Source organism: Elephas maximus, chromosome 5, assembly GCF_024166365.1.
Source record: "Elephas maximus indicus isolate mEleMax1 chromosome 5, mEleMax1 primary haplotype, whole genome shotgun sequence".
Taxonomy (NCBI): domain Eukaryota; kingdom Metazoa; phylum Chordata; class Mammalia; order Proboscidea; family Elephantidae; genus Elephas; species Elephas maximus.
The window spans coordinates 18,941,707-18,948,488 of NC_064823.1; the positions used below are offsets into that span (position 1 = coordinate 18,941,707).

Consider the following 6,782-nt stretch of genomic DNA (forward strand, 5'->3'; position numbering starts at 1 on the left):
TTCCTGATACCAAAACCAGGTAAAGACACCACAAAAAAACAAAATTACAGACTTATATCCCTTATGAACTTAGAAGTAAAAATCCTCAACAAAATTCTAGCCACTAGAATTCAACAACATATCAAAAAAATGATTCACCATGACCAAGTGGGATTCATACCAGGTATGCAGGGATGGTTCAACATTAGAAAAACAATTAATGTAATCCACCACATAAAGAAAACAAAAGACAAGAATCACATGGTTTTATCAATTGATGCAGAAAAGGCATTTGACAAAGTTCAAAACTCATTCATATAAAAACTCTCAGCAAAATAGGAATAGAAGGAAAATTTCTCAACATAATAAAGGGCATTTATACAAAGCCAACAGCCAACATCACTCTAAATGAAGACAGTCTGAAAGCATTCCCCTTGAGATCGGGAACCAGACAAGGATGCGCTTTATCACCACTCTTACTCAACATTGTGCCGGATATCCTAGCCAGAGGAATTAGGCTAAATAAAGAAATAAAGGGCAACCAGACTGGCAAGAAAGAAGTAAAATTATCTTTATTTGCAGACGACATGATCTTATACACAGAAAACTCTAAGGGATCCTCAAGAAAACTATTGAAACTAATAGAAGAGTTCAGCAGAGAATCAGATACAAGATAAACAAACAAAAATCGTTGGATTCCTCTACACCAACAAAAAGAGCAAAGAAGAGGAAATCACCAAACCGATACCATTTACAGTAGCCCCCAAGAAGATAAAATACTTAGGAATAAATCTTACCAGAGAGGTAGAAGACTTACACAAAGAAAACTACAAAACACTTCTGTACGAAACCAAGAGATCAACATAAGTGGGAAAACATACCTTGCTCATGGATAGGAAGACTTAACATTGTAAAAATGTGGATTCTACCAAAAGCGATCTATAGATTTAATGCAATTCTGGTCCAAACTCCAATGACATTCTTTAATGAGATGGGGAAACAAGTCACCAACTTCATATGGAAGGGAAAGAGGCCCTGAATAAGTAACGCGTAACTGAAAAAGAAGAATAAAGTGGGAGGCCTCACTCTACCTGATTTTAGAACCTGTTATACTGCCACAGTAGTCAAAACAGCCTGGTACTGGTACAACAACAGATACATAGACCAATGGAGCAGAATTCAGAATCCAGACATAAATCCATCCACATATGAGGAGGTGATACTTGACAAAGGCCTCAAAGGAGTTAAATGGGGAAAAGACAGTCATTTTAACAAATGGTGCTGGCACAACTGGATATCCATCTGCAAAAAAATGAAACAAGACCCATACCTCACTCCATGCACAAAAAAGAACTCAAAATGGATCAAAGACCTAAACATAAAATCTAAAACGATAAAGATCATGGAAGAAAAATTAGGGACAACGTTAGGAGCCCTAATACATGGCATAAACAGTATACAAAACATTACTAACAATGCAGAAGAAAAAGTAGATAGCTGGGAGCTCCTAAAAATCAAACACCTATGCTCATCCAAAGACTTCACCAAAAGAGTAAAAAGATCATCTCCAGAGTGCGAAAAAGTTTTTAGCTATGAAATTTCCGATCAGCGCCTGATCTCTAAAATCTACATGATACTGCAAAAACTCAACTACAAAAAGACAAATAACCCAATTAAAAAATAGGCAAAAGATATGAACAGACACTTCACTGGAGAAGACATTCAGGTAGCTAACAGATTCATGAGGAAATACTCAGAATCATTAGCCATTAGAGAAATACAAATAATAACTACAATGAGATTCCATCTTACTCCAACAAGGCTGGCATTAATCCAAAAAACACAAAATAATAAATGTTGGAGAGGTCGTGGTGAGACTGGAACACTTAAACACTGCTGGTGGAAATATGAAATTGTACAACCACTCTGGAAATTGATTTGGTGCTTCCTTAAAAAGCTAGAAATAGAACTACCATACATCCAGCAGTCCCACTCCTTGGAATATATCCTAGAGAAATAAGAGCCTTAATAAGAACATATATGCACACCCACGTTCATTGTAGCACTGTTTACAATAGCAAAAAGATGGAAGCACCAAGGTGTCCATCAATGGACGAATGGATAAATAAATTATGGTGTATTCACACAATGGAATACTACACATAGATAAAGAAGGGTGATGAATCTGTGAAACATTTCATAACATGGAGGAATCTGCAAGGCATTATGCCGAGTGAAATAAGTTAGTTGCCAAAGGACAAATATTGTTTAAGATCACTATCATAAGATCTTGAGAAATAGTTTAAACTGAGAAGAACACATTCTTTTGTGGTTACTAGAAGGGGGATGGAGGGAGGGAGGGAGAAGAGTATTCACTAATTAGATAGTAGATAAGAACTACTTTAGGTGAAGGGAAAGACAGCACACAATACAGGGGAGGTCAGCACAACTGGAGTAAACCAAAAGCAAAGAAGTTTCCTGAATAAATTGAATGCTTCAAAGGCCAGTGTAGCAGGGTTTGGGGACCATGGTTTCAGAGGACATCTAAGTCAATTGACATAATAAAATCTGTTAAGAAACATTCTGCATCACTCTTTGGAGAGTGGCATCTCGGGTCTTAAATGCTAGCAAGCAGCCATCTAAGATGCATCAGTTGGTCTCAACCCACCTGGATCAAAGGAAATTGAAAAATACCAAGGACACAAGGTAATTACAAGCCCAAGAGACAGAAAGTGACACATAAATCACAGCCTACATCAACCTGAGACTAGAAGAACTAGATGGTCCCCACCTGCAACCGATGACTGCCCTGACAGGGAACACAACAGAAGACTCCTGAGGGAGCAGGAGAGCAGGGGGATGCAGGCCCCAAACTCTCATAAAAAGACTTCTGAGACTAGAAGGACCCCGGTGGTCATGGTCCTCAGACCTTCTGTTAGTCCAAGACAGGAGCCATTCCCAAGCCAACTTTTCAGACGGGGATTGGCCTGGACAATGGGATAGAAAAAGATGCTGGTGAAGAATGAGCTTCTTGGATCAAGTAGACACTTGAGACTATGTTGGCATCTCCTATCTGGAGGGGAGATGAGAGGGCAGAGGGGGTCAGAAGCTGGCAGAATGGACATGAAAAGAGAGTGGAGGGAAGGAGTGGGCTGTCTCATTGGGGGAGAGCAATTGGGGGTATATAGCAAGGTGTATATAAATTTTTGTAGGAGAGACTGACTTGATTTGCAAACTTTCACTTAAAACACAATAAAAATTTAAAAGAAACATAAAGAAGACAGTGAAGAAATAGCCACTCTTCTTACAGAATGGTGACTTAGAGAGATTTGATGCCACAAGCTACATATAGCATCACATTCTTAACCTTTAGAAGATTAATTAAAGCATTTATTGTGCCCTTTTTTCACTTTGGAGCCCTGGCTGTACAGTGGTTAAGAGCTCGTCTACTAACCAAAAGGTCTGTGGTTCAAATCTACCAGCTGCTCCTTGGAAACCCTATGGGGTGGTTCTACTCTGTCCTATGAGGTCAGTATGAATTGGAATTGACCTGACGGCAAAGGATTTGATTTTGGTTTTCCTTCAATTTAATCTTCTTAGGTCCATATTCTTTTAGTCTTAGTTGACTGTTTGGGGATAGAGCAAAAATAGGTCAAAAGAAGGGATACACGTTCACTTACATTACTTTTATTATCTACAGGTCTTCATCAATGTACCAAATAAGTAACCTGGAGGAGAAATAGGCTTTCTTACAAGATGAATGCCCTAGACTGTCATTGTGGGTTATTTTTCAGTTCTCATATCAATTTTTTTCCATATTAATCAGTTTTTACTTCTCTACGTCTTCTCAAGCCTACTATTGGAATCTGTCTCAGGTTTACCAAACCTTTATCCAATTTCCAAATAAACAGCTCTGAAACCTTATTCGTGTACTTTTTGTGGAGTACTCTTAAGCAAATTAGAAAAAAAGAACACTTCTACTCTAGACGCTCCCAAAATATAACATTTGAAAATCTCCTTCTTATCCTCAAATATTTTCCCAAACTATTTCCCATAAGATTAAGATATTATACACTTAGTCATGTAAGCTCCTTCTACTTTGTCCTTCTTTCACATTTGTAGATAACGTTATTTTCTGTGGTTGTGCTTAAACATTATTAAAACAGTTGGATAAATAGTAAGAGTAAAAAATTCATTAATTTATCTGGGCATTTGAACTCTATAATGCTAAGCATATGCTTAAAAAACTCATTGGTGCTTTCTGCTTTTGGACACCACCTAGAAAGCATCGTTAAAGTCTTCTTCCCACTGTGGTCATGTCTAAGTCAGAGTCTCCTAAAGAGCCCAAACAGCTGTGGAAACTCCTCTTTAGAGGTTTGAGCTTTCAAACGATGAGAGTCTGAGGAGCCATTTTGAGCAATGGGGGACACTCACAGTCTGTGTGGTAATGAGATATCCAAACATCAAACACCCCAGAGACTTTGGGTTTGTCACTTATTCTACTGTGGAGCAGGTGGATGCAGCCATGAATGCAAGGCCACACACACAAGGTAGATGGAAGAGTTGTAGGACCAAAGAGGGCTGTCTCATGTGAGAAGACTCCCAAATACCAAGTTCCTACTTCGATCTTTGTTGGTAGCATTAAAAAAGACACCGAAGGATATCACCTAAGAGATTATTTTTGAACACTTTGGGAAAATTGAAGTAATTGAAACCATGACTGACCAAGGCAGTGGCAAGAAGAGGGGCTTTGCTTTTGTTACTTTTAATGACCATGACTCCGTAGACAAGATTGTCATTCAGAAATGCCATACTATGAATGGGCACAACTGTGAAGTAAGGAAAGCCCTGTCAAAGCGAGAAATGGCCAGTGCCTCATCCGGCCAAAGAGGTCAAAGAGATTCTGGAAACTTTGGTGGTGGCCATGGAGGTGGTTTTGGTGGGAATGACAACTCTGGTCATGGAGGAAACTTCAGAGGGTGAAGTAGCTTTGGTGGCAGCCATGGTGGTGGTGGATATGGAGGCAATGGAGATGGTTATAATGAATTTGGCAATGATGGAAGCAATTTTGGAGGTGGTGGAAGCTACTATGATTTTGGCAATTATAACAATTAATCTTCAAATTCTGGACCCATGAAGGCAGGAAACTTTGGAGGCAGAAGCTCTGGCCCTTATGGAGGGGGAGGTCAATAATTGCCAAACTGCGAAACCAAGGTGGCTCTGGAGATTGAAGCAGCAGCAGTAGCAATGGCAGTGGGAGCAGGTTTTAAAGACTGCGGGGAAACGAAGCTTAGCAGGAAGGGAGAGCCAGAGAAGTGACAGGGAAGCAACAGGTTACAACAGATTTGTGAACTCAGCCAAGCACAGTGGTGGCAGGGAAGAGCTGCTACCAAGAAGACATATTTTAGACAAGACTCGTGTAAGGGCAAAAAAACTCGAGGACTGTATTTGTGACTACTCGTATATAATAGGTTATTTTAGTTGCTGTTCTGTGGAAACTGTAAAGCGTTCCAACAAAGGGTTTTAATGTAGGCTTTTATTTTTTTTGCACTTATACTGTTGATTGTTAAATATAAGAGTCTGATCACGATGCTGAATAAATGTGTGTTTAAAAAAAGAAAAATGTCGCTGCAGAAATAGATTCTGACTCATAGCGACCCCATAAAACAGAGTAGAACTGCCCCGTAGGGTCTCTAATGCTGTAATCTTTATGGAAGCAGATTGCAAGGTCTTTCTCCCATTGATCGAACTGCTTAACTTTTGGTTAGTAATTGAGCTCTTTAACGACTGTGCCACCAGGGCTCCTTCAGCGGATGCTTCACTGACTTGTATTTTCCCATACAATCTATAGGTTTGATGTCATTTAGCTGCGGCCTTAGTATAAGTTATCAAAAACCAAATAAATGGCGTGGTGGCGCAGCCGGTGGGAGAAGTCCCCGGGAGGCAGTGACTGGTCTTGGAGCGGGGAGAGCAGCGTCCAAATCGGGGAGCCGTCCCGCCGGGATTTTGGGGGGAGCGGGCGGGGCGCGAGCGCGGGGAGCAGCTCCATCCCCCTGAATTGACCCCGGGGCGGTCCCACCCTGTTCGCGCCGGCGGCGTGGCAGCGCAGCCGGTGGAAGAAGTCCCCGGGAGGCAGTGGCTGGTCTTGGAGCGGGGAGAGAGGCGTCCCAGTCGGGACGCGCAGTCGTGGCGCAGGCGCGGGGAGCTGCTCCGCTCTCCTGAGCTGACCCCGGAGGGGGGAGAGCCCACCCGGTTCGCGCGGGCGGCACGCGACGCAGCTGGCGGGACGGGAGTCCCCGGGAGGCAGCGACTGATTTTGGAGTCGGGAGTGCACCATCCCAGTAGGGGAGCCTTAACCTTGGGGGTGGGGCTGACAGCAGAGGATCTGACCGTGACGCCAGGGGGCCAGACCCCCCGGGAGGCAATCTCCACACAGCCAGTACATACAGGCGACGCGCCCCGCGGAAATCTCAGATATAATAGTCATTCCAAGTAAGACAAGCAACTCGGGCTATATTCTGAGGTGCTACTCTCCTAGCTCTCTGATCCCTCCCCCACCCTCCCCAGGCGGCTCCATTAACATCCGAATAGCCTGTGCCAGAGGGAGAACTCTGATAGGGATCTGACTGCATTTTTTTTTTTAGTGGATTTTCTGGAAAACCTAGTTTCCCAGTGATGGCTCGGAGACAGCAGTCCATATCAAACCACATAAAGAAGCAGACCATGACAGCTTCTCCAAACCCCCAAACAAAAGAATCAAAATCTTTCCCAAATGAAGATACAATCCTGGAATTATCAGATAC

General features: G+C 42.3%; 1 pseudogene; it reads left to right on the forward strand.

Annotated features, from left to right (window-relative positions):
* Positions 1-4,295: 4,295 nt before the first annotated feature.
* On the forward strand, positions 4,296-5,249 carry LOC126077508 (heterogeneous nuclear ribonucleoprotein A1-like; annotated as a pseudogene).
* The last annotated feature ends 1,533 nt before the right edge of the window (positions 5,250-6,782 follow it).